General features: G+C 47.9%; 1 long non-coding RNA gene across 1 annotated transcript; it reads left to right on the plus strand.

The window, feature by feature from the left end:
* The first annotated feature begins 15,129 nt into the window (after positions 1 to 15,129).
* Positions 15,130 to 23,222, plus strand: LOC129522957 (uncharacterized). The gene is made up of 4 exons (XR_008667023.1): positions 15,130 to 15,181; positions 21,388 to 21,646; positions 21,748 to 21,886; positions 22,765 to 23,222. It is a non-coding gene; the product is annotated as an uncharacterized LOC129522957 (long non-coding RNA).
* The last annotated feature ends 4,750 nt before the right edge of the window (positions 23,223 to 27,972 follow it).

The following is a 27,972-nucleotide window of genomic DNA, read 5'->3' on the forward strand; positions in this document are numbered from 1 at the left end:
GCCCGCACACACTCCCGCACACACACCCACACACACGCCCACATACACCCCTGCACTCCCTTTCTTGCTAAGTCTCATTATGGCTAAAAACAAGGAAACAGTGAATTACGCGTATGACACTGTGGCCATTGTATTTATCTATATAATTTGGCTTTTACCTATGATTTTATCTACTGGGTTTTTTTTTTCCTCTTACATAAACTTTCCTTTTGTTAAAGATTTTATTTATTTACTTACTTATGAAAGAGACAGCACATGAGCAGGGGCAGAGGCAGAGGGAGCATCAAACTCTACTGGGGAGCAGGGAGCCCAATGTGGGACTCGATCCCAGGACCTGGAGATCATGACCTGAGCCAAAGGCGGATGCTAACCGCTGAGCCCCTCAGGTGCCCCAAACAGACTTTATTTTTTAGAGCAGTTTCAGGTCCACAGCAAAATTGAGCATAAAGGCCAGGGATTCCCGTGCACCCCCATCCCCCTGTAGGCGGGGCCTCCCCCACTGTCAGCGCTGTTTTTAAATTAGATTTTTTTTTTTGTCTTTTTGAAGCTTAAAAACATTTTAACATCAAATAGATTTTAAGAGTAGTAATATGGTGACTTGCTAACACCGATTCTTTGATCTTTTTCTTCACGTTTTCCCGTTCACTCCCAGGCTGCACTCCTCTGAAGGAGGCAGGCGGGGGATCCCCGCTGCCAGGTGGGAGCCGGGGCTGGGAAGGATGGGGAGGTCAGGGGAGTGCGGGAGGGGGGAAGGCTGGTCCTCACCCAGCCTCAGACATATGAGAACAACAGCCTTCCGGGTTAGTAAACACAAATCACCTGAAAGCACACCTGCAGTAAAATTTTAAAGAAAAATTCAAGTTTGGGGGCGCCTGGGTGGCTCAGTCGGCTAAGCGTCTGCCTTCAGCTGGAATCATGATCCAGGGTCCTGGATCCTTGCCGGTGACCTGCTGGAGGCCAGGCCACGGGGACACACACTCTAGGGGAGGGTGGCCCACGTGTCCTCAGTGACACACTTGTGAGAGGTGCGCTGCTGGATGTTGTCACGGCTTCTCCTCTGCTTCCCATGGGAGGGGAGGAATCACCTCATTTCACAGTGGAGGAAACCGAGGGCCGCACGGGAAAATAGTGGCCTGAAATCATGACGTCAAGGGCAGAATTTGAACCTAGATCCATTTGACGCCAAAGCTTTTTTTTCCCCCCATCCCAGCTCACCACACCACGTCCGTAACGAAGAAATGTTACCACCATGCTTTTCTCGGCAGGATCAGATGCCTCATATTTATTTAAAGAAATGCTTGGGGCGGTGGCAGGTGCTGGCGGGGGACGGGATGAGCGCCAGACTGCTCAGTGGGAAGAGCGTGCGACTCTTGATCTCAGGGTCATGAATTCAAGCTCCCGCTTCGGTGTGGAGCCTACTAAAAAAAAAAAAAAAGTTTATTGGGCTCCTGCCTCCAACCCATCCTTCCCACTACCCCCTGCTGCAGACACTGCAGAAGCACACAGGCTCCGTGGGCCCCCACTGTCCCTCATCACATACGGCCTACTGACTGACACTTAAAATCTACCTAGTTTGAATTGAGATACACCGTAAAATACACATGGGGTTTTCTTTTTTATTTATTTATTCACGAGAGACACAAAGACACAGGCAGAGGGAGAAGCAGGCTGTCTGCAGGGAGCCCGATGCGGGACTTGATCCCGAGACCCCAGGATCATGCCCTGTGCCCAAGGAGGATGCTCAACCACTGAGACACCCAGTGCCCCTACATATGGGATTTTGAAAAAACCTGGTTAAGAAAAAAAAAAAGATAATGTCTCATTAATAAAGTTTTCATATCAATCATATGTTGAAATGATATTATGGCCACGGGAGGTAAAATTGAAGATTGATCAAGACTGATTCCATCTCTTTCTTCGTATGTGTTCAGTGCGGCTCCTGGAGCACTTAGTGACCCACAGGGCTCACATTCTGTTTGTAAAGGACACCTCCGCAGCAAGCTGTCCTGAGAGCTCTGCTTTGTTGCCCTCTCCGCAGATTAAGCTGCTATTACTGGGAGTTTAAGGAGGATTTGTGGAAGGAGGACCGACACCCTTGCGGCGGGGGCCCGGGGTGTTAGGGGGACCCTAATGCCGCACACTTAATGCAGCTAATCTGCTTTAGCTGCACATTAGCGGCCTTGGCCATTAACAGACTTAAGCCCTTTCTTCAGTGAGCTTTGCCCTTCGAAGACACGGCCTTTTTGGATTATATTTTATGGAATTAAAAAAAAAGAAGAAAAAAAAAAAAGCCAGGGACGAAAGAGTCAAGGAAGGGCGCAGACCTCTCCTCACTGTTTTGTCAAGCGATGGTCCAGCTTTGAGGTTCCTACGTTTGTCCCGAGTTTACGTTGCCCAGCGGGCCAAGAGCTCGCACATTGTTTGCGTCCGCCTGTAAAGAAAATGAAGAAAATGCCCATGAGGACTGTAGTCCCCTTTCTGCGCTAGAGCTGAAAGGGATGGAAAAATACGTGTGCTTTGGAGAGGAGAGGCGGAGAGACAGAAAGAAACCCTGCAGGGAGTATCACTTTACCTCCTCCAGCTGGGAGAAAGCCGGCCTGGCCCGAGATGGGATTTCAGCCCTGTGGTTAAGTAAGCAAACAATCTAACCATGTCCTAGAATAATAATAACACGAAAGGGGATAGATAAATCCAGGTCAACCGCCCCCAGCAGAGGCCCAGGGAGCCCGGGCTGGGGGAGGTCACTAACGTCACCACGGGACCAGCCCTACATCCGCAGGTGGTAGGGGAGGGATTAAACTTCACCTGTAATTCAACAACTGCCGACGTTGACAGTCCCTGCGCCCAAGGCCCCTTCTCTTCCGCCTCTTGACTTCGCACTTTGCTCATCCTGCATTCCCAGGCCGCTGTCCTTAGGTTCTGCGTTTTGCCTTCCTCCCAAATGTCCGCTTTCCAGATCTCTGCGGGGCCGTGTCCCTCTCCTGTGAATCTCCTCTTCCGTGCAGCACTTTCTGAGGGAGGCCTGCCTGAGCGCTGGCACCCCCCCCCCCCCCGTGTCACCATCGCATCACGGTTTTTCTTCCAAGGGTGTGAACCACTGAAGCACTGAACAAGTCCCCACCCCCAGCTCCTGCCGTCGTCCCTGGTCCACAGAAGGGGTTGGGTGTGTAGTGATCTGCGGACTGAAAGGGGATGAACAGACTGGCAGCAGCGGCAGCCTCCCGGACATGGTCTTCTAATTTCAGGGGAAATACACTTCCAATTATGTCCATTGGTGAAAATATTATTTAATTTTGAGAAATGTATTTTCCAGTTCAACTCTTCTGAATCACATCTATGCCATCATGCGAGGCTCATCTCAGTGGACGATTTGCAGATATGTTGGCTCAAAGACTCCTAGGCTCAAAGAGAGACTCCCGGGCCCTAAGATAGACTCCCGGGCCCTAAGAGAGACTCTCAGGCTCTGAGAGAGAATCCTAGGCCCTAAGATAGAGTTCCAGGCCCTAAGATGGACTCCCGGGCTCAAAGATAGACTCCCAGGCCCTAAGATAGACCCCCGGGTTCAAAGATAGACTCCCAGCCTCTAAGAGAGAGTCCTGAGCCCTAAGATAGAGTCCTGAGCCCTAAGAGAGAGTCCCAGGCCCTAAGAGTCTCAGGCCCTACGAGAGACTCCCAGGCTCTAAGAGAGACTCCCGGGCTCTAAGAGAGAGTCCTAGGCCCTAAGATAGACTCCCAGGCTCTATGATAGACTCCTAGGCTATTTAAAGAGACATTCTACCGGTGATCCAAAAAGGGACTTTGATTGGATAATGGAGTGTGATCGGCATAAGAGTATCACGTGACTGAAGGGAAACATTGGCTTCCAATGAAGATCAGATTACGACGGCACTTCCAGCAACTGAGAGGATTAACGTGGCAATTAAAGAAAAAGCTTTCCAGGTGAATAACAGTAGGGAGTAAGGTAACACAGGTGGCAGGGTACAAGCTTGTGGCTTTTGATATATTTGTGTGTCCCCGTATTCGTGGATTCTATAAAATGGTGTAAAGTCATCCTGTAAATACTCCCGAGGTCATAGCCCATTCTCAGAGACGTCAAGGGAAAGCTTTTTTTCTCAAAAGCTTTGTGCCCAGAGCAGCAGCAACACTACCAAACTTGTTACATATGCAGAATATGAGGCTCTGTACCCCAGTCCCACAGAACCCCAGCCTGCACTTTAACAAGATTCCCAGGGAATTCATATGCGTCTCTCTCTCTCTCTCTCTCTCTCCCTCTCTCTCTCTCTCTCTCTCTCACACACACACACACAGAGTTTGAGAAGAATTGGTCTAGAATCAGACTCTAGACTAGTGGTTAGCACCTGGGGGTGGGTTGTGCGGTGCAACTTAACTTCTCGAGGGACATTTGGCAAAGACTAGAGACATTTTCGATTGTCACACCTGGGGATGACGAGGAGGCAGGGAGGTTCGCGGCATCTGGTGGGTAGAGGCTGGGATGCTGCTCAGCAGGCCTTAACAATTCCTAGGGCCATCCTCCACACCCAGAAAGAATGATCCAGCACGGAAAGTCAACAGTGCCGACGTGGAGAAACTGCTCTAGCCCAACAGACTCTAGAGTTTAAAATGGTAACGTTATTATGTGCAGTAAAGCGAACTGTAGCTTACAAACATTGGCCAGTTAGGACTCACCACCAGACTCCACAGATGGGAAACTTGAGAGATGAGGTTACTTAAAAATCCATCATTCGATGTTCATGCACGTAACAGGTGAGTTGGTGGCCCAAACAAATCACAACCTATCACATAAGAGGCCAAGGGTTTCGTGGGGAAATGTCTTAAGATAAACCCCCCCCAAATAAATAAATATATAAATAAATAAACAAACAAACAAACAAATAAATAAAGTTAAACCCACCATCATTGCGCCCTCACCATTCCCGTCTCCCTCCAGCACCTTGTTCTAATCACAAGTCTGCTTCCCCCAAATGCCCCTTGCTCTCAGGTGATGCTCTTCCTCTCTCCTCCGTCTGCCCCTAAACGAGACCCCCCCCCAGTCCCCCCCTGCTCTCCCAGCCTCCAGGATCTCCATTCATTCTAGAGCGTAGGTCTGGCCCACCTCCCCCAGGGTGGGGGGGTGGGGGGGAGGATGGGAGTCCTGCCCATAGACATGTTCCGTGCGTTGCTCCGGCGTGGCCCGGGTCTTGATCATTTCCAAGCTCCTCAGCCAGGGTTGAGAACCAGCCACCGGCCCATCTCCTTAACGCAGGGGGAGTGTGAGGCCATCCTGCCCAAGCGCCCTTTTCAGGCTCATTGCCCCTCCCCTGCATTTTGACCTCTTCACTTTTCAACTGTGTTTCCCAACATGCCACGCACTTCTTAAAAAGTGATTTTTTCCTTGTTAAAAAATGGAACAGTCTATTTGTACAGCTTGGAAAAGATGGTGCACCACGAAGGTGAAATTGCTGTGCCTCTAATTCCAGAGCTCAGAGGTCAGCGGTGTCATATTTGTGTGTTTCCTACAGCAGGACCGTGGACACGGGCACACGGAAGGCCAGCCCCAGCCGCACCTTGCCAGGGCCTCAGCTCATACGGGTGCCTCTGCCTGGAAGCCCTCCCTCCCCTGCCGAGCCTGAGCCTCCTCGCAAACTAACAAAACCCCTCGGTGCCCGTCACATGCAAGTGCTTCTCTCCTACAAAATCTTTCCTGACCAATCTCAGGCGGATGTAATGTCTTGTCCCCTGTGTGCGTCCCCACAGATCATACCTGCTTTATGGCAGTTATCGCCTGGGCTGGGTCATGGTCTGCGGGCCACTTTCCCCTGCGAGACTGAGCTCCTTGCGTGTAGGAAGTCGTGACTTTCTTTTATGTATTACTTTTGCTTGTTTGTACTTTACCCTCCTATGCATGACACTGAGGAAGGGGGATTTACTAAATGGCCATTGAATTGCTGACTTTGCTTCCATAACTGGAGACCGAGGTCTAGATACAGATACAGATATAGATCTCCCTGGGTGGAGCCATTCTGGACCGTCCCATCTTAGCAATCCGTGATGACCTTTGTTTTGTTTTTACAATTTGGCTTCATTCCTTTCTCTGCTTAACACGATTCTCTGTTCTTCGCTCCTGGGTGACTAAACAATTCTATTTCAATTTTGAAGTCAAAACGATGCAGAACCACCATAATAACTTTTTCTCTTTTATTCATGTTTTGTGGGAAAGGTGGCACAAAAGTAGCTGCTTTGACCACTTCCACAAGGAGAACACATAGCTGTGGCCTTTCCACGCCCCAAAGGTGACCTTGGAACTGAAAGTGCTGTGATAAATGTAGTTGGTTTTACCTGGGAGTGATACTGGACTATGCTTTAGCGTTAAAGATGCTCCAAAATTCACAGCAGGAGCACCGGGGAGGAGAGAGGAAGGCAGCCGAGCATTCGAGCATTCGAGCATTCGTATCAGTAGTTAACTTTGGTCAAGAGAACTACAGCTACATGCACTTCCCCATTTATTATCTGGAGCATAAGGATGCTGAATAGCGATAGCAAAAATCAGCGATTCTACATATAAAATGTTTAATGTTTTAAATAAAATATTTAACCTACTGAAATTGTATTCTTTTTTTTAAGTAAATGGTAAAATACTAGGGAAGTAAAATAGGTTATTGAAAGCTTCAGAAGAGAGAATGGTAAATTCTGAGCAAGGCATGTCCTTATAGGAACTCATTATCATTGACAATTAAATTGCAAGACTGCCCTCTAAAGCCCTCCTACCAGCTACCATTTCATCTTATTATCACACAAACTCTTCAGTCTTTGCATTAGTACTGCTTTTCAATTGTCTACTAGCAATTTGTTGGCTCCTAGGGGACTCGGGTGTAAAAAAAAAAAACAAAACAAAAAAAACAATGAGCTATTTCAATTACATTTCAACAAAAATGGGACAAATTGCTGTTTGTTTCTCCTTCCCAGACAAATTCCAAGGGGCAATTTGAGGATGGGATTTGCATTTGGGCTAAAGCTGATTTAGTTGTCCTACTTGGCCAGGCCTTTTGATTCTATGCTAGGTGAGGGATGCCCCTAGGCCAAGGATGCTTTTAGAACTTTTTAGGAACACAGCTTTGGAGGCAGATTCCTTTAGTATGACCCTGAGTAAGTTATTCACTTACCTGAGTCTCAGGGTTTGTTTGTTTGTTTGTTTGTTTTTCCCAATAAAATAAGACAGAATTATATAAGTACGAGCCCATTCCCAAGGATATTTTGGGATTAAATGAGGTATTACATAAAAACCATTTAGCACAATGTTTGTACATAATATGGTCTCAATGAGTGGTAGCAACTTGATAATTCCATGTCACATCTACCATAATATATTTGTAAAAGTCCTGGATATCTGAGTCAGCTCTGAATCTTTCCAGAGTTCCTTGGATCCCCTGGAGGAGCCACCAGCTTGCCCATAGGAGACCTGGATGACCATCCTCGTGTCTGGACTCGGGGTTCTAGAGAAACTCAATAACAGAAAACAGAAGATTAAAGGACTCTTTTTATCAGATCTCTGGAACTAATAGATGTTGCTCTCTATGAATGATAACCTACCTTAAGAATCTAGATGATAGGGGATCCCTGGGTGGCTCAGCAGTTTAGCGCCTGCCTTCGGCCCAGGGCGTGATCCTGGGGTCCCGGGATCGAGTCCCGCATCGAGCTCCCTGCATGGAGCCTGCTTCTCCCTCTGCCTGTGTCCCTGCCCCCTCTCTCTCTGTGTCTCATGAATAAACAAATTTAAATGTCTTAAGAAAAACAACAACAACAAAGGAACTTCAGTTAATAAATTTCTGTGCTTTCAATCGAGGCTGATGGACTGAACGTCTGGTTGCGAATACTAGTTCTCATGCTGTCCAGAGATTCTCAAAACAGTCGTGATTAATTAAGATGAAATTTCATTTCTCTCTCACATAAAGGCAGGGTATATAGTCCATGACTGGTATGGTGGCTCCACAGTCATCAGGACCCGGATTCCTTCTACCCTGGGGCTCTGCTGTTTGTAAGGGGAGGCCCGGGCCGCGGTCCACGAGGGCTGCTGCGGCTCCCGCAAGGCCCAGGGGGTAGACACGGGAAGCCCAGCAACAAGGCTCCCCTCCACAGAGAACCCCGAAGCTTCCAGCCACTCACTGTATCGCCTCGTTCTGAAACGAGTCACACAGCCACGCATACGACAAGGAATAAATACCCTGGGTGATTCATGTGGTTGGGGACGACCGTGTGGTCGAGTGAAAAGTGGAGATGCAGTTCGTATGTGAGAAAAGAGGACGAGCGTGGGGAGATAACCAATAATCCTGGTCACAGTCACTGTCCACACCACCTGCTGCTTTCCGAGACAGTGGGGATCATCTCAGCTGAAGGAGACGCAGAACTGGCTCAAGGGCCTTCGGCTGCTCTTTCCTGATTGTATTTCCCATGTTCAGAAAATTTTCTTCTGGTTGAAACCAGAGACCACACCAGGTACTAAGCTTTCTGTCTGTGATACTAAGGGAGTTTTTCAAGTTTTTTGCACTGAACTTTCAAAAAGAAATGACTGGGGGCACCTGGGTGGCTTAGTTGGTTAAGCATCTGGCTTCAGCTCAGGTCATGATCCCAGGGTCCTGGGATCCAGCCCCAGATCGGGCTCCCTGCTCACTGGGGGAGTCTGCTTCTCCCTCTCTCTCTCTGCCCTTCCCCCTACTCGTGCTCTCTGTCTCTCTCAAATCAATTAATAAAATCTTTAAAAAAATAAAATAAAACAGAAATGATCATAGAAAAAATTAAGATAATAAAGAAAACTCTTCTGTAGTTTCATCCATCTAGTAATCATAACCATTAGCATCTTGGTGGACACTTTTCACATTAATTAATATTATTTCTCTTTACATATGAGAATCAATATAAAAAGTGAAATTGTGTTGTACACACTGGTTTGAAACCTAATTTTTCAGACTTAATAGGTCACTAATTATATCTTTTCTTTCCATTAGCTATTCTTTGGCATCATTTTTCCTTTGCTTTATTTTTTTAAGGTATTATCCACGTAAAATAAAATCGGTTCATCTTAGGTGTGAAGTTCGGTAACTTTCAGTAATTGTGCACAGTCTTGTAACTACCACCATGCACGAGAACTAGAACAGTTCCTCACCTTAGAAAAGGTCTCTGCTGGGACGCTTGGGGGCTCAGTGGCTGAGCGGCTGCCTTCGGCCCAGGACGTGACCCCGGGTCCGGGATCGAGTCCCGCATCGGGCTCCCCCCATGGGGCCTGCTTCTCCCTCTGCCTGGGTCTCTGCCTCCCTCTGAGTGTCTCATGAATAAATACATAAAATCTTAAAAAAAAGAAGCGGGGGGCTCCTGTGATTAGCTAAGGCGGCGAGGCGGGAAGTGGCCTGAGGCCCTGGGGAGGGGGAGAGGAGCTGGGGGCACCTGCCGGCCGCCCGGGGCCAGGCAAGCTGCAGCTGGGGGGAGCACCAGGTCCCGGGGGCTTTAGGCCAGGCTCGCCTGCCCGGTGGAGCTCTCGCTGACGGGGCAGAAAAGGGCGGGGAACCGCGCACCAGGCACCTGCAAGGCACCTGCTCGGCACCTGCTCACAGATGGTCCAGCTCGTGCTCCGCGTCTCGGCGAGGAGGCTCCCTAATGCCTTCTGCAAGCTCTGCCGCGTGTCTTCGCCGCCCCGGGGCCCCAGGCCGGGCCCGCGGCAGTCCGAGGCCCCAGGAGTCCAGCAGCTGGAAAGCCGACCCGCAGCCCATGGGGGGGCCCGGGGTAACCGCGGCGACCGCCCCCCACCCCCGCCTGCGCCCATCCCGCCTCCCCGGCGGAGCACCTTGACCCCCACAAGCCTCTGCTGCGATCCCAACGCCCAGCACCTCAGGGTGGGGCCACCTTCCAAGAGGTGGTCCCCTGGAAATGAAGCCTGGGGGTGGGGGGTGCCCTTCAAGGGATGCTCCGAGCCTTGGCTCTCTCAAGAGAGACTTGGTTTTCTTTGGCCTTTAGTCTGAGGGTCCGCGCCACAAAGGGTCACACTAAGCACACTGGGAGCGCTGGAAGCATCCGGCGGAGCAGGCCCGGCCAGGCCAGCCCCAGGCAGGCTGCTGATGCCAGCAGAGCAGTGACTGCGCTCGGCCGGGGGCCCTTGCAGGTGCCTGTCCAAAGATATGAGGGAGGAGAGAAGAAGTGACCCCTACGTTAATATGTTCTGGAAATCATTACATAGGAAGATAAGGATAAACCAGCAAATAATTTAACTATGGGGGGGGGGGGATTGCGACTTGAGCACAGTCTCTTCACTCAGGAGACTTTCCTGGCTCGCAGCTGCACACCTGTCTGTGAGCCCCGCTTCCCACATACTTCAGTTTGATGTCCCGGACTGATGACGGACATTTCTTTCCATGCCGTCCTATTAATAATATCTCCTAACTCCCAGGACTTACACGGTCTGCAGCAAACCTCGACAAGCAGATGAGAAATACGGTGGCTTTGGGGCCAATATGCTGAGCTTTTAAGAAATGCTTCTTGGAAGGTTCTGTGCTCTGAGGTCTGTTTGTAGTTACGGAGACGGTTCTTCCCCATTCTGAAATTCTCCCATCTCTTACCTTTGTTCTCTTTTGTGATTAACGGCGTTTATAATGAAAAACTGGTGTTATGGCTGTAATGAGAGTCCTATGGCCTGCCCAGCCGCGACCACGAGGTGCTCAGCACCGTGTCTGGGCCACATGTTTGCACCTCTTCTACTAGGCCCATAGTTATGTCTGTGGTCTTTCTAACACAAAAAGGGGCAATTTCTCTCCCCTCCTGAAAATAGTTCTTGAAACAACACTGAACCTGAATGGTTCAATTAAGCACCTGCCTTTGGCTCGGGTCACGGTTCTGGGGTCCTGGAATAGAGCCCCACGCTGGGCTCCCCCATCAGCTGGGGAGTCTTCTTCTCCCCCTCCCTCCACCTCTCCTCCCTCCTGTCCCCCAACTCGTGGTCTCTCTCTCTCTCAAATAAATAAATAAATAAATAAATAAATAAATAAATAAATAAAATCTTAAAAAAAGAAAGAATTCCTATCATTTTGCTCCTTAAAACTCATCGGGTTTAAATTCCACTAATACCATAGCTTAGGGGTATGGAACTTAGGGCCACCTTGCAGGTGCCTGTCCAAAGATATGAGGGAGGAGAGAAGAAGTGACCCCTATGTTAATATGTTCTAGAAATCATTACATAGGAAAATAAGGATAAACCAGTAAATAATTTAACTATTTGCTTCAGGGGATTCCTACAAACTGATTTATCTAAGAAAATAGTTTGCTTATCTGGGGAAACAGCTCTCCTATCAGGAAACAGATTGCTCACCTATGGAAAAAAAGCTTACTGGTCAGGCAACAACTTGCTCATCAAAACCCTGACCTTGCTGTGTCCACCGATCCTGAACTATTATGGCATAGACTCCGCCCACCGTAAATTGGTTCCCTGTATTGAAAACCACCCCTCTACCATTTGAACCCCAAACCCAACCCAAATCCTATAAACAGCCTTCCTTGGTATCCTCCTTCTGAGACGCTAGGTATTCTGTTAAGGTAGTGTTTTTTCTTTGCCATACTAAATCTGATAGAATTAGCTTTTAAGGAGTTGACAATCAACAGAAGGAAGAAAAATAAGATTCACTGAGTGTTGGTGTAGGTGCTCATTATGTGTCAAACCCTTTATGTGTTACCGTATACTTCCTTTGTTGATTTGTGTAGAGCACATATCAATCAGTGCTTTGTTATGCTATGACTCGGGCCAGAAAAGGTGTCACAAGCCTTATTTCTTGTTATTTATTGTAAATACTGAGATTCCTAATAAAAAGCAGTGTATGCCTGAAGCCTTCTTTATTATGGAAGGGGTGAAGCATGGTGAGACCATAAGGTTTTAAACAAGCCGCCACTCCTCAGCCCCCATGAGCATCTCCATGTTCCCCTGCAAATGTCCTGTGAGCCGAAGTGGGCCTGGAAAATTCCTCCTTTCCACCCTCCCCTTCTGCCCAGCACCCACTTCCTGAGGGCAGCTTCCGTGGCCACTACCTGTGTTCGTGCAGCCAATATAATGCCGCAATTCTTCACTCAGGTCCGGTGCTATGGGTTGAAATTTGTCGCCCCTAAAAAGATGTGCTGAATGTCTAGCCACCACCACTGCCACCCCCCTCCCCATACCTCTGAATATGACCTTAATGGAAATAGGATCTTTACAGGGCTAATTAATTATGAGGATAACAAATCCAATAGGATCAGGGTCCTTATAAGAATGGGGAGTTTGGATACCAGAGGCAGACACACAGTGGGGAAGAGAGGCAAAGAGACACAGAGAGAAGAAGGCCGTGTACCGGGAGTGACATGTCTATAGGGGGATGCCAAAGATCACTGACAGACACCAGAATCCAGAAAAGGTAAAGAAGGATCCTCTTCTAGAGGTGGCGGGGCGGGTGGTGGCCCCACTCACTTTGTGATTTCAGACTTCTAATCTCCAGACTTCAACACATTTCTGTTGTTTCCAGCCACGCACTTTTTGGGACTTTGTTACTGCAGCCCTAGGAAAGGATGCACCCCAAGTGAGCTTTTTTAAAGGAAAGGATGATTACACAATACATGTCATTACTCTTTATCGTATGTGCAATTCACCTAAAACTGTTGCTTGTTTTAACTGTTACTTCGGGGGCAACGTTGATGGATAAAAGGAACTAAATGCTGGGTTTCTAGTTACCTAGATGGACTTTTTACATTAATTCTTGTAGAAGGAATTTCCGCTTGTAACTCTTTGAAATAGACTATCTCTTCCTGAAACATGACTTGGAGGTCTAACATAGACACCTGGGTACTTTTCGCATGGGAATTATATTGTTGAACTGCTTATCAATAAATTTTTCTGAAGATAGGCAAGTAAGCCCACGAGGTCACTTAACTAATAAATGATGATGTCAGTCGTGCCAACTAACTGTCATTTTATTTTATTTTTTATTTATTGATTTTTTTTAGAGATGGGGGAGAGAAGATCTTACGCGGGCTGAATCTCACCACCCTGAGATCATGAGCTAAGCTGAAATCAAGAGTGAGATGCTTAACTGACTGAGCCACTCGGGGGGGGGGGGGCTCACATTTTTTTTTAGAGAGTGGGGGACCTAACTGCCATTTTAAAACAAAGTCCACCTTTCGGCTCCACAAATTCATTATTATAGGAATTAATTAATCACATGGGTCAACTCACAGTAAGGGGTCATCCCGAGATCAATGCCCAAGGTGACGAAAGAGAAGGGCTGCTTTGGAAAAATAAATGTTGGGATCCCTGGGTGGCGCAGCAGTTTAGTGCCTGCCTTTGGCCCAGGGCACGATCCTGGAGACCCGGATCAAATCCCACGTCGGGCTCCCTGCATGGAGCCTGCTTCTCCCTCTGCCTGTGTCTCTGCCTCTCTCTCTCTCTCTCTGTGACTATCATGAATAAATAAATAAAATCTTTAAAAAAAAAAAAGAAAAATAAATGTCAAGTGGTCAAAATCTTTTTTCCAACCTTTCAAAGATAGTGCATTTAATATTTAATCTAGAAAGATTTAGATTCCAATCTTAGGTGTCAGACCCTGTAGTGGCCCATTTCATAGATAATGACTTTAGGTAATTTCATAATTACTTTAATCCTCATACCAACCAAAAAAATGTATCACTATGCATTAAGATTATAAGGGGTTTATGTGAAAACAACACAAATTAAACCTTGCTGATAAGCAGGGCCCTTCAGTTTCCTCTACTGTTCCTTCATTCACTGCTAGAGATGGATTTGCCAAGATGGTCGTTGATGGGAGTTTCCTTTAGCACCTTTCATTGATCTAACTCAGTGGTGCTCCAGCTTTGATGCAGGGGAAGAATTGCCATACAGGGCCCCCCACGCACACTGGTCTTTGTGAGTCATGGAAAAGATTTTCAAAGATTAATTACATGTACTTATTGCCCTTGTGCTAACTCCTGGTTTAATAGGAAATTCCATAGCTGGTGCTATGATTCAGCTCCAGATTTTGCATTGAACTTCCCGTACCCAGTATAACAAAGGCAGTGTGACCACAACGCATTCTAGACTAGCGTCTCTAAAGGTTGCCCTGAGGAGGTCAGAAGGGGAGCTAGTACGGACTCATTGGTAGAAGTCCTTGTTTATACACTTCACTAAGTTTCTAAACCATTTGATCAGGAGACTGCTTTTGTTGATCAGAATTTTTGCAGTCGTTGAAAGAGGCTCTCACGATATCTTTATTTTTTATTTTTATTTTTTTAGTCAAATATTTTATTAAAGGTCTTCACAGAGTAAAATCCAGCCTCCAGATCCAACTGCCAATGAGACCCTATTTATGTTTAAAACCAAAGGTGGTGTGTGGGCTGTATGATCATGAGGTGAATTCATCGTGGACTGGAGGGCCCCAGCTAACTGGCAATCAGCTCCACTTTATAAAGAGTTCAGGGGCAGCAAGTTGAAAGAGTCTATCCTGACTTTCTTTCTTTCTTTCTTTTTTTTTTTTTTAAGATTTTATGTATTTATTCATGAGGCACACAAGGAGAGACAGAGACACAGGCAGAGGGAGAAGCAGGCTCCCTGCAAGGGGCCTAATGTGGGTGGGACTTGATCCCAGGACCCTGGGATCACGACCTGAGCCCAAGGGAGGTGATCAACTCCTGAGCACCCCCAGGCATCCCTATCCTGACTTTCATGTGAAAATACTTAATGGAGATTTATATGGACTTAAGAACAGCATACATTTGTCTCATCCACATGCAGATAGTGTGATTCTTGGAGGGATAACTGATGCCCTGGATGATAGAATTGAGATCTGAAAAGGACCCAATACACTAGAAATACAAATCAGATCAAATGCCATAAGATACTATTAATAAAAATAGATCCTGCTCTGTGATCCCTAGAGCAAATGTATAAGGAAAGGAGGAAGAAAGAAAAGATTTGTGGTCTTTAGTGGGGTGAATCAGGAGCAGGAAGTGCACAGGACAGATCGCAAACTTGAGCTGCCCTCAGTAATAACCCAGAACAATGGAGATAATCATGTGACTTATCTGGCTTGGCTCAGGCCACCCCTTTACTAGTCATGACATTTGCGGCAACAAAGACTAATAAGCAACACTGATCAACTGAAGCAGGTCCAGAGAAGCAAGCCGAAAGGTGAGAACTTGAAATCAGGCCCCACGATGGCGATACTTCATGTGGGTGAGAGGAGACTCTGAGGAGATATGACAGCTGTCTTCAAGTATTTGTATGGCTGTCACCAAGAAGCAGCTAAATGTGCATAGTTCCACGGGGCAGAACCAGAGGCCATAGGGACGAGTTATGAGGAAGCAGATTCTGGCTCAAAACAAAAAAGAGCATTCTAGAGCCACCAAAATGAGAACAAAGATGTTCAAGGAAGGACGAGCAGCTCCTGGTTGAAGAAATCTGGCCATTACTTCCTTTTTTAGTTTTTTTAAAGATTTTATTTATTTATCTATGAGAGACACAAAGAGAGAGGCAGAGACACAGGCAGAGGGAGAAGCAGGCTCCCTGCAGGGAGCCCGACGTGGGGCTCGATCCCGGATCCTGGGATCATGACCTGAGCCACCCAGGTGCCCCAAATTTTTCTGTATTGAACCAGTAAGTATCCTTCTGAGTACTCACTGTGTAGACAGTAATGTGTTAAAACTAAATACACTATGTGGGGCACCTGGGGGGGCTCAGTCAGTTAAGCATCTGCCTTCAGCTCAGGGCATGAGCCTGGGGTTTTGGGATCGAGCCCTGCATCGGGCTCCCTGCTCAACAGGGAGTCTCCCTCTCCCTCTGCCCCTCCCCTCCTGCTCTCTCTCTCTCTCAAATGAATAAATAAAATCTTAAAAAACAAAAACAACAAAACAAGATAAAAACCGAAGCACGCTGTGTATATGTATACACCATGCAAACTCTACATGTGTGTCAAGAGTTCAACAGCACAGCGGAATCTCACTACGATGCTGTTGTAAGGAAAGGTGATCTCTTTTGTGAAGGAATTTTATGTGGCAATTCTAATACAACTTTGCAACTTATAGCCTTTTGTACCTGGATCCATATTTGTTCCAAATGCTCACTGCTCGTGACCTACCAGGGTGCATGTTCCTTGGTCCGGGACCAGGCCCAGAGGGTTTTGGGCATTTCCAACAGATCTCACACATTTAAGTCAACACATGGAGAGAGAGGGAACACCACACAGAAGCCACCAGGCAGGGTGTCCCAGGGAAGCAGGGGGCCCCAAGCTGGGGGACATCTGTGGTCATTGCCCCTGCTTTGGTATGCGAGGAAGACTTCTGAGAGGACAAATCTCAACCCCAGCTCTTTAGATGGAAACTGCCCCCTGCCCTGTGCTGAAGAGCTTCCTCCAAGGACAGCGTCTGTATTTCCGTTCAGTTGGACTAGCACGATCCTGGGCAGCTGGGGATCAAGAACCCCTCCTCAGAGGTCTCCAGCATAACCTCGGGGACATGGGCCCAGGAGCCAGTGTTTGCAGTAGCATCTCCATGAGATCACAGAGGAACCCCACAGGGATGCCAGGGTCAGCAGTGGAACCAGGAGGGAGCAGGTCTGATAGAATGGAACCAAGGCCAAGGCCAAGTGCAACCACAAGTGGAGGCAGACACCACGCGGGCCCCAGGGGAGCTCCCAGGGCAGCACCGCAAGAGGAAGGTGGGTGAAGTCGTCCCGGGGCTTCGGGCTTGCAGTGCCAGGAGCACTGCTCAGCGGGAGTGCGCTTCCCAGGCACCATTTGGAGGAGGCACAAGAGCCACAACCCGCTGAGATGGGAGACAACCGCTGGAAACACGGCTGGGGAGCCTGGTGCACATTCCAGGGGCGCTGCCGGTGGGTCCGAGCTGGGAGAAGCCGCCTTGTAAGGCGGGGCTGAGATCCCCCGGCGGCAGCAACACCAGGTCGTCCCTGGAAACTAGGACATTGCGATCAGGCCCCTTGGTGAGTCCTTTTCAGACTGTGAGCTGCAACCCATGAAGTACACTTAGTGGGCCTCTGACGGCATCCTCAAGATGAGAAACAGAATAAAATAAAGTCGACTAGAAGGAAAATATCAGAGCACGTTGCCTATAGTACAGATCATGTGCAGCTTGAGAGACAGAGAGGGAGGGAGGGAGCCTTTGATGTAGAATACATGTCTTACTGAGGGTCAGAAATGCTTGAAAGCCACTGATGAAGAGGCTCACTGCCCAGATAAATACTTCATTTGAATAATAGAGTCTTCAGAACATTTCGTATCCTGTTTCATTTCTATGATTAAACTAACAGGAAGCGAAGTGACTCAGGGCATCGACCAATATTAATTAAACAAATGTGTCCTGATTTTGGAATGACATGTTCTGGTTTCCCATTGCTCTTTTGGCTCACACAAGCGTTCATACTTTATCCAGTGAAAGAATTGTTTGTTCTTTTGCTGCTCTTATTTCCTTCTTTCTCATCGATAGTAATTTATATTCTGGAACATTCTTTAGTTCCACTTCCATAGTTCTGATCATTGGTTCCAACATTCTCCCTTTCAATCTGATACAAATTATCTGGGCTTTTTTTAAAATCTATTTATTTTTAAGATTATTTATATATTTTAGGAAGACAGAGAGAGGGTAAGCAGGAGGAGGGGCAGAGGGAGAGGGAGAAGGAAGGGAAAAGAATCTCAAGCAGAGCATAGAGTCTGATGTGAGGCTTGATCCCAAGGCCCTGAGATAGTGACATGAGCCGAAATCAAGAGCTCAACCGATTGAGCCACCAGGAACCCCTTGTTTTATGTTTTAATTAGACTATCTCTTTTCTTGAAACATTCAAGAGCCATGGTAGTGCTCCTCCTCTTTTTCACTTGGGCAGGGTAAGGACCTTGCCTTATTTTTCTCGGTTTTACCAAGTGCTTGTTGAAGATATCAAGCAGGAACATAGATTCCGAAACCCACCGACCGATGCTGGTTGTAGAGGGGGATCAATGCGGCTGAAGAGGCAAATGGAAAGTTCTGATTGAATACACATGGCTTTTAGAGAATTATCCACATGCATTGAAATGATCAGAGCACTGATTATTTATAATCAGAGTCATGCTACAAAACGAAGAGATCTCAAGGATTCTCCTAGTTGACCTGTCTCTGATTTGCAAGCAGCTCTGGGTATCCCTGGTTGGGTGATGCCACCAACCCCAACATAGTCTCAGGTCTTTGCAGCCTTACTGTGACCAATAAATGAGGCTCTTAATAAGAACTGAAATTATTTCTTTTTTTTTTAATTTATTTATTTATGATAGTCACACACAGAGAGAGAGAGGCAGAGACACAGGCAGAGGGAGAAGCAGGCTCCATGCACCGGGAGCCCGATATGGGATTCGATCCTGGGTCTCCAGGATCGCGCCCTGAGCCAAAGGCAGGCGCCAAACCGCTGCGCCACCCAGGGATCCCAGAACTGAAATTATTTCTGATTAAAATATATATATATATTTCGGGTACCTGGATGGCTCAGTGGTTGAGCATCTGCCTTCGTCTCAGGTCGTGACCTTGGAGTCCTGGGATGGAGTTCTCCATTGGGCTCCCTGCAGGGACCCTGCTTCTCCCTCTGTCTGTGTCTCTTATGAAAAAATAAATAAAATCTTAAAAAGAAAAAAAATATATCAGCCCCGGACTGTGAACTTTTATTGGAACACAAGACTCACCGGTCTCTAACCTTCCTGTGGTGTCAGCCTCTGAACCCCACTAATGCTTTCATCTGCTGCTTTGGCTCCTGCTACGGATGGAAGATTCATGTCCCCTCAAAACTTAGCTGTTGAAAACTAATCCCCAATGTGATGACATCTGGAAATGGGTGCTTAGGAGGTGACGAGGACATAAGGGTAGAGCCCTCGTGAATGGGATGACCGCCCTTGTAAAGAGACCTTAGAGCGTTTGCTGAACCCTTGAGCCATATGAGGACGCAAGCAGGAGACACAGCCATCTGCAATCAGGAAGTGCCCCCCCCCCCCCCGCCCAGACTTCCAGCCTCCAGAGCAGTGAGAAATAAATCTCTGTTGTTTATAAGCCACCCAGTGTGTGGCATTCCGCTATGGCAGCCTGAACCGAGGGGGCCAGCCCTCGTCCCCACTCACTGAGCTTCAGCTTATCTTGCCCGAACCCGGCTCTGACCCTCTATGGTTCTTCTGTTGTTAGCGTCAGCGTCGCCAGGGATTGTGGCAGGTCCCCATCTCTGCCACCTTGTAGGTAAATTTTGTCTCTGCCGTGCGCCTCCTTCCTACCACCCAGTGGATTTTGTCTTTGGCTTCTCTTGGCTCTGTCCCAGCCCATCACTGGGAGATCTGCTCAGTGACTTGTCTTGCCTGCTCCCCGCCACGATCAGCGCTGGTCAACGGGCATTTGGTATTATGAGGTAAGAAAATTCTGGTAATAGTAATTGCAAGGTTGGCTGTTCTCATTCTGCAAGTCAGTTTGGGATTTTGTTTTGTTTTGTTTTTCCTGGCATTTGGAACCAAAAGCATCTTGACTGACAACATGTTGATTCCCACTCTGCCACCCATTAGCTGTGGAACGCATGGCTTAATCCTTCTCGTCCTCAGTTTCTCACTCTGAAGAGTGAGGGAGTCGTATTCAGTTGTTTCCAAAGTCTTCCTCCATATCAGAGTTTTCCAAGCATGTTTTTTTTTTATTGGAGTTAAGAGGAAGCCCGGCCTCTGGGTGGAGCAGCTGGTTATTAGTGTCTGCTCTTGGTTTTGGCTCAGGTTGTGATCTCACGGTCATGAGATCAAGCCCCACATTGGGCTCCACGCTCAGCAAGGAGTCTACTTAAGACTTTCTCTCCCTCTGCCCCTCCCCACAGCGCACCTGTGCTCTCTCTCTAAAAAAAAAAAAAAAAAAATAGAATCTTGGGGATCCCTGGGTGGCTCAGCAGTTTAGCGCCTGCCTTTGGCCCAGGGTATGATCCTGGAGTCCTGGGATCAAGTCCCACGTCAGGCTCCCTGCCTGGAGCCTGCTTCTCCCTCCTCCTGTGTCTCTGCCTCTCTCTCTCTCTCTCTCCCTCTCTCTCTCTCTCTCTATCATAAATAAATCTTTAAAAAAATAAAATAAAAAATAAAAATAAATAGAATCTTTAAAAAAATAAAGAAGCAAAGCAACCAAAATATTTTAAAGATGTTATTTATTATTTGAGTGAGAGAGAGAAAAAAAGAGAGAGCACGAGTGGGGCAGGGAGGGAGTGACAGAGGGAGAAGGAATAGCAGCCCCGACGTGGGGCTCTCTTCCAGGACCCTGAGATCATGACTGGAGCTGAAGGCAGATGCTTCACTGACTGAGCCCCCCAAGTCCCCCAAAGCAACCAGAAGACTAAAAGTCCAGAATCAGAGACCATCAAAAAGATAAAAATCCATGAACGGGCAACATTTTTTTTGCAAATTATATATCTAATAAAGGGCTTATATATCTAGAACACATAAAGAGCTCTTACAACCCAATAATAAAAAGATAAACAACCCAATTAAAAAAATTGTCAAAGGATCCGAAGAGACATTTCTCCAAACAAGACACACAAATGGTTAAGAAGCAGATGAAAAGATTCTCAACATTATCAGCCATCGAGGAAATTCAAATCAAAACCACAATGAGATACACCACACATCCATTAGGAGGCCTAGCATCAAAAAGGCAGATGATAAAAAGGACAGCAAGGACGTGGGGGGTCTTGGAAGCCTCCTATACTGCTGATGGGAATGCAAAATAGTGCTGCTCTTACGAAAAATAGTCTGTCCAGGGGTACCCAGGTGGCTCAGCAGTTGAGCGTCTGCCTTCGGCTCAGGGCGTGACCCCGGGGTCCCGGGATCGAGTCCCACATCGGGCTCCCCGAATGGAGCCTGCTTCTCCCTCTGCCTGTGTCTCTGCCTCTCTCTGTGTGTCTCTCATGAATAAATAAATAACATCTTTTTTTAAAAAAAAAAGGAAAAGAAAAATCATCTGTCTGTTCTTCAGACAGAAAGCTTCAGAAAAGCTTCAGAAAAGCTCCAGAAGAGCTTCAACATAGACTTACCATATGACCCAGCGATTCCACTCCTAAGTATATATACTCAGGGGAAGTGAACACATGTGCCCCCACAAAAACTTGTACACAAATGTTCATAACAGCTTGAGGGTGGAAATAATCCAAGTGGCCATCGACTGATGAACAAAGTGTAGCGTGTCCATGTCATGGAATATTATTCAGCTATGAAAAGGAATGAAGTACTGACAATATGGATGGATCTGGAAAACATTATGCTAAGTGAAGTAGCAGCCGAGGGCTTGGCTTGACTCAGGTACCTCAGCCCTCGATGTCACATCCTCCTGACACATGTCCTTATTCCGTGCCCACAGGTTTGCATCTTGGTGGTTTAGGATTGGCCTTCACAGTGCTGTCTCCCCTTCCATTCCTTGCTCAGATTACTTCCTCAGTTTGCTCGTGTGGTGCCCTCCATCAGCAGAGACAAGCTTTCCACGAGGAACCAAGATTTCCACCCTGTGAGCTCTGAGAGGACAGCTGGCCATCCTCGGGGCAGATGCTTCAAGGAGCCACCAATCAAGGCTCCATTTCCTGAACTTTCCTAGGAAGTTGAGCCCTGAGTAGCTGTTCTCGGTAATAATAATAATAATTCATAGCCCATAGGAATCTGGGCCATACAAGCATTATTCCACGGGGTCTTTACAATGTTCCTCTTGGTATATCGTGGTGCTTAGTCTACAGGTGAGACTGAAGGCCCAGGATGTTGGAGTACCTGCCCGAGATGAGCTGGGCGGAGCGCGTCAGGGCAGTGCCCGAGCACAGAATCCTGCTCCGACCAGGGACGTGCATGCAAACTTCGTAAACATGTGCAAGGTGGGTGGTGGTTCAAATCGCCTGTGGGTATCACCTCGTAGCCTATACACCGTATGCCCTTGTTGGCTGAAAAATTCGTTAGCATGGTTTGTTCCAGGTGACGCTCGTACACTTAGGCTTCCATTTTCAAAGTCAATCTTACAGAATTCTGTTTTTATTCTCTCTCCTGCTCGGTAAAAAATGAAAGCTGATCTTTTCCCAGGAAAAAAAAAAAGTCACCTGAAATTCACTCTAGAAATATTTGCCTACAGTTGGTAGTTGAGGGTCTGTCGTTCTCTCGTTCTCTGCGGCCCCTACTTCTATTTTCTTGTGTTGAAGTTCCCAGTAAAGACCAGGAGTTTCCTCCTGAATATTTCTGCCCAGGGACATGACTGGGACGGAAATGGGACGAGAGTGGCCAGTCCGTGGGTAGGCCCGCCCTGTCTCTTTGTTCGGGCCCAGGCCATCCCCCTCGTCATTGTAAGTAGGACAGTGGGTGCCTTCGCCTGTCGCCTCATTCATGCTGAACTGGGCAGAACAAAACCGCTGCCTTTGACGGGGACGCGGTGCCTGGACACTGTGTGCTCCCGACTGTGCACATTTCCATTTGTTGTGCGTGGAAGTTCCTGCCAAGTCTTTCACACTCGCGGCCAATTAAACACAAATTCCTAATGTTTGCGGCTTCCACTTGCAATAATCTGATTTATCACAGGCCTCTCCTGACAAGTATTAGAATCAAGTCCAAACTGTGTCTTGCCGTCTGACAAGAGGAGTTCCTAAGCCCTTGCTCCTTCTCCACAGACCACACTGCCCACCTCTCCCTTCTAGAAGGCTGGGCTGTGGCCTCGACCAGGGCTTTCTCTGCTCAGTTACAGTTTCTCCTCCTTTCCTCCATGCAGCTCGTCTGTCGAGGGTGGAGAATGTGTGGATTCAGCACGAGGTTCCCCTGGAGACACGTGCATGTAAAAAAAGAATGACTATTTGGATGGAACGAGTCAAGCCGGTGAAGGTGGCGTGAGGATGCTTGACGGGTTGGTGGGGAGGTGGAGACCCGTGGAGTCTGAGCAGGGGCAGGAAGGCCGGTCGTCCATGGGACAGCCAGCCAGCTGTGTTCCTCTTCTTTTAAAATCTGTTGCTTTTCCAAAAGATCTCCTAATAAGGGGTAAGAATCCCAAATGTGAAAAATGTGAACCCATAGCAAAAAATGACCTTTCTTAAAATTTCCAAAATAAAGCTTTCCTTCCTCCGCCCTCCTCCTCTCTCTTCTTCTCCCCGTCCTCCTCTTCCTTTCCTTTTCTTCTTCCTCCTCCTCTTCCTCCTCCCCCTCCTCTTTTTCTTCAATAAAATGTTATTTCTGGATATGGTCAACATTTGAGGTATAAAGATAAATACTGTAAAATAGTATGCTAACGAGATGTTAACTAGATTTATCGTCATGATGGCTTTGCAATAAATCAAAATATCAGGTCATGATGTTATACACATGACACTAATACAACATTCTATGACAATTAGGCTTTAATATAAAAAAAAGTCTCACTGAGATTAAAATGCTAAACTACTTTTCTTAAAGCAGAAAGTACAAAAATATCATTTTTTTTAGAAGTCTTCATTTATTCATTCATTAGAGACACACAGAGAGAGGCAAAGACCCAGAGAGAGAAGCTGGCTCCATGCGGGGAGCCCAATGCAGGACTCGATCCCTGGTCTCCAGGACCACGCCCTGGGCTGAAGGCGGCGCTAAACCACCGAGCCACCCAGGGATCTCAAGAAATATCATTAAAAAATAATTTCACATTTGTCTTCAATTCACCTCTGAAGAAAGTTAAGATGAGTGTCTTGTGGGTGCTTCCAGAGCTATCCTACCTATGAACGTATTCTGACACGTTGGTTGGAGCCCCACAAAAATCAAACAAGATTTACAACCCAGGAAAAGGCCATCCTCATCGTGCCCAAGGAGAAAGAAGTGGTGGTTACGTAGATTGTGGGAGATGGTGAGGCTCCTGCCTAGATTTCCTGATCCACCTAGAATTCTCTCCGGAAGGACAGTCCTTATGATCTGTAGATCAAAAGACACAGTCCATCTCTGCTGAGATAGGACACAATAAAATAAAATCTATTCAGAATATTTCCTGTCTTAAATTGTGGGAAACAGACCAGTTGTGGATTTTCCGAGCAGCTTGTACGTGGGGTTCATCTTTGGTCCACAAACCTACATGGGTCAGTGAGTGTATGAGTCAGCGTCAGTCACCATAACAAAATAGCACAGGCCCGGTGACTTGAACAACAGACATTTATTTCCTACTTTTTCTTTAGGGAGTGGCAGGGTCGGTTTCCAGGGAGGCCTCTGTTTCCGGCTTGTAGATATCTGCCTTCTCCTTGTGGCCTTTCCCCAGTGTGCGGGCAGCAGAGAGAGAGAGAGCACGCGCGCGCGCGCACACTCTGACGTCTCTTCCTCTTCTTGTAAGGGCACGGTTCCTATCAGGTTTGGGCCCTACCCTTAAGATCTCATTTAATCTTAATTACTTCTTTAAAGGCTCTGTCTCCAAATATAGTCACATTGGAGGTCAGGGCTTCAGCAGATGAGTTTGGGTCCACAACAGTTCGTGGTGGTGATAACTATTTTAATGAGATAACAGCAGCGACTATTTACTTAGGTACCTGCTATGTGTTGGCCAATGTACAGCTTGCTCCATGCATATTATCTAGAGTTCTCAAAATAACTCCACCAAGTAGGTATTATTTGTTTTTTAAAGATTTTATTTATTTATTCATGAGAGACACAGAAAGAGGCAGAGACACAGACAGAGAAGCAGGTTCCCTGCAGGGAGCCTGATGCGGGACTCGATCCCAGGACCCTGGGCCCAAGGCTCAATGGCTGAGCCACCCAGGCGCCCCCCAAGTAGGCATTATTGCTCCCAGTGTGAGCCTCAAAATACTTAATGACTGATACAGTTTGGGTGCTGACCAATCAGAATGAACACTGCCTGCAGACGGGGTGCCAGAGGGCCGAGGAGGAGCCCCAGCTATTCCATTGAGCAGGTGACAAGGGGAAGATTTGGAGGGATTAGGCTAGTTGTCTAGACGCTCATGCAGCTGGCAAACGGGGGATCAGGGTGACTCAGCACTATGCTGGCTGTGGCCACTCCCGGGGAGCTCTCCGCAGAGGGTGCCCGCATTTCTCTGTGTCCGTGAGCCTTCGAGGGTGCCCCATCATAACCCACCCACCTCCAGGCCTGCCGCGCACGGGGCTGCCCGCGTCTCGAGGTCCCTGTGCCCGCTGGCTGCTCTCAAGGCTGCCCCAGACCTTGGTGCAAGGGCCTCGCACACCGGCCCCTCTGGCTCCCATCCCACAGTATTGCAGAGTTTCTGAATCGGGACCTTGCCCCAGGCCCCGAGCTGTCTTTCCCAAAGGATTTATCTGGATCTTTGGGGTCCTTTGCCGCCATCCACGAATTTGACCTGCCCTGGTTGTCTAGGTCAGGTGTGTGCTCCTTCCTCTATTTGATCTCATCTTGAGTCTTGGACTTGAGCCTGATTATCCATCATGAAGCACCTAATACCAAACAGTGTTTTCTAGGCTCCGCTCCTAGGCCCAGTCCATTCTTGGAATTACTTCCCACTGACCTCCTCTTCCCATTCCAAGCGCACCTCAGTCTCAGGGCGCCCCACATTCTTTGGCCCCATACCCTGCTGCGCTCACTGGGACTAGAACCAATGTTTGTAGTATAAGCAGAACATTCGTTGCTCTGGGGGAAAATTTGAAGGATAATTAGTGCTCTGTTGACAAACGATAAGCTATTTTTTACGTGCCTTTTGTTTGATATGCACCAAATGTTGTATTTCCGTTTCTGGGTTTTGCTGAGTGTGCACATTTCAGGCCCTCCTTGACCTTGGAATACGGGGCGCCTCCCCTCCGTGGCTCCAAGGTTTCCAATCCGAGGGGAGGTCCTGACCACTCCCCTTTTGCACCGTAAATGAAATGACAGCGAGCACATCAGCTCTGCCCTTTAGAAAAACTGCCTAGGGACACAAAGGTGTCATAGTCACCTGTAAAACACCCGGGCCGAGCTGTGGGTTCCAGGTCGGCGTGAGGGCTGCTCTGTGGAAGGACAGCTTTCCCACCCGGTGCTGCTCTCCTTGACACCCAGACAGTAAGAAGCATCTGGAAACGGCAGTGTGGGTCCTGAACCGGGTGCTCAAAAGTGGGTCAAGGCTGCCCAACGCCAGACTTGCAGTCCTTGGTCCCCCGGCAAATATTTACAGAGCACAACGTCGGCGATGGGCCCTCGCCTGGACGTGAGAGCCGGCATCGGGGAACAGGCTTGGCTGCCGGCCGCAGGGACCCCCGGGAGCCAGCCTTCGGCCCCCACCCCTGAGTGTCATCCGGGACCAACAGGCAGTGGCATGAGCTGCCGGCCTGGAAACGTGCAGCCCTGATGCTGACGCGCCCGGGAATCAGACCCAGGGAGCCCCCGGAAACAGTGCAGGTGAACCTCAGCTGCCGGAACCTGCTCTGCACGTGTCAAAGGCCTTGGTCTCTTCTGGCCGGGAAAATGTTGAGAAAAATTCATTAAAACAGGAACCAGACCGACACACAGTCCTGTACTTAACATTAAACCTAGGATCCGGGCGCCCTGGGGGCTCAGTGGTCGCGTGCCTGCCTTCGGCCCAGGGCGTGACCCCAGGGTCCTGGGATCGAGTCCCACATCGGGCTCCCCGCAGGGAGCCTGCTTCTCCCTCTGCCTGGGTCTCTGCCTCTCTCCCTGTGTCTCTCAGGAATAAATAAATAAAATATTTAAAAATAAAATAAACTAAAATAAATAAATAAATAAATAAATAAATACATAAACAAACCTAGGATCTGTGCTTCAGAGACCATTTTCGAGAAGGCTTGATCTCGCTGGGATGGATCCCTGGGACCACCGCTAAGATCTCTGAATGCTCAGCAAGTAAATGCAATGTTTGCTCAAGTTAGTGCTACCTCAGAGTATAAGATGCTCCTCTTTCCCCTACACTCCTTCTTCCCACAAGGTAATCTATTCCAAAGCTTATTGTCTTTGGTTCCAGGAGGCAAAGTTTCCCACTGAACTCTTTCAACCTTTTGAACTTACTGCCATCTGCCTTCTGCGAAGAATTATCTGAATATTGCTCTTGAAAGGGATTATTTGAACATTCTAAAAGTTGGCTGTCTGGGGCCTTGTTAAAACACACACACACACACACACCTTTAAATTCTAGTTCTTCCATGAAATGACTGCCTATTTATCACTGTCATTTATTTACTTTAAAATAACTATAATTTCTTGAAGACAAGGAGGCTTATGTTAGAAACAGGATGATTAATGGCTTATTTTAGTTCTGCTGACTGAAACACTGTCAATTCCTGTTTCTGAGGGGCACATGGACAGAGATGGAAGCCTTCCTTTTCTTTTGCATTCTGCCCATTTCGTAGCCCAGAGTCAGAGAATGGAGGTGGATTGATTTCTATCCGGTCCCATGAAAATCCCAGCCTGTCTACTGTCCAGCCAGTCGTTTTGAGTTCCTGCGCTGGGAGGTGACTCAACATGTTGCCAGGGGATTTAGTGTTCCATCTGCCTCCCTTTACACCTGGCTCACAAGGAGCTTCGGTATCCACAGCGAGCCTGGAAGCGTAGGTTGGCCCGGGGCGCAGCTCACTGGACCAGAGTCCCTGTCACTGATGTAGCTGCTCCTCTCAGAACTGGTTTACCAGGCGCCCTGGGTGGCTCAGCGGCGGAGCATCTGCCTTCGTTCGGCTCAGGGCGTGACCCCGGGGTCCAAGATCGAGTCCCACATCGGGCTCCCTGCAGGGCCCTTGCTTCTCCCTCTGCCTGTGTCTCTGCCTCTCTGTATCTCTCATGAATAAATAAATAAAATCTTTTTTAACAATTGTGGAAAAAAAAAAAAAAGAACTGGTCTACCACTTGGTTGAAGAACATACTTCAGCAGGAAGGTACTTGGTTCTATAGCGGGAACCTCTCAGAGGCGCACAACTGCGTCTAATCTGAATCTCAAACCCAGGAGCCTCTGGTGTGCGGTGGGATCTGGATGTGGGGCAGTGTGGGCCCAGGGCCTCATGAAGCCTG

This window comes from Nyctereutes procyonoides, unplaced genomic scaffold, assembly GCF_905146905.1.
Source record: "Nyctereutes procyonoides isolate TBG_1078 unplaced genomic scaffold, NYPRO_anot_genome, whole genome shotgun sequence".
NCBI lineage: Eukaryota > Metazoa > Chordata > Mammalia > Carnivora > Canidae > Nyctereutes > Nyctereutes procyonoides.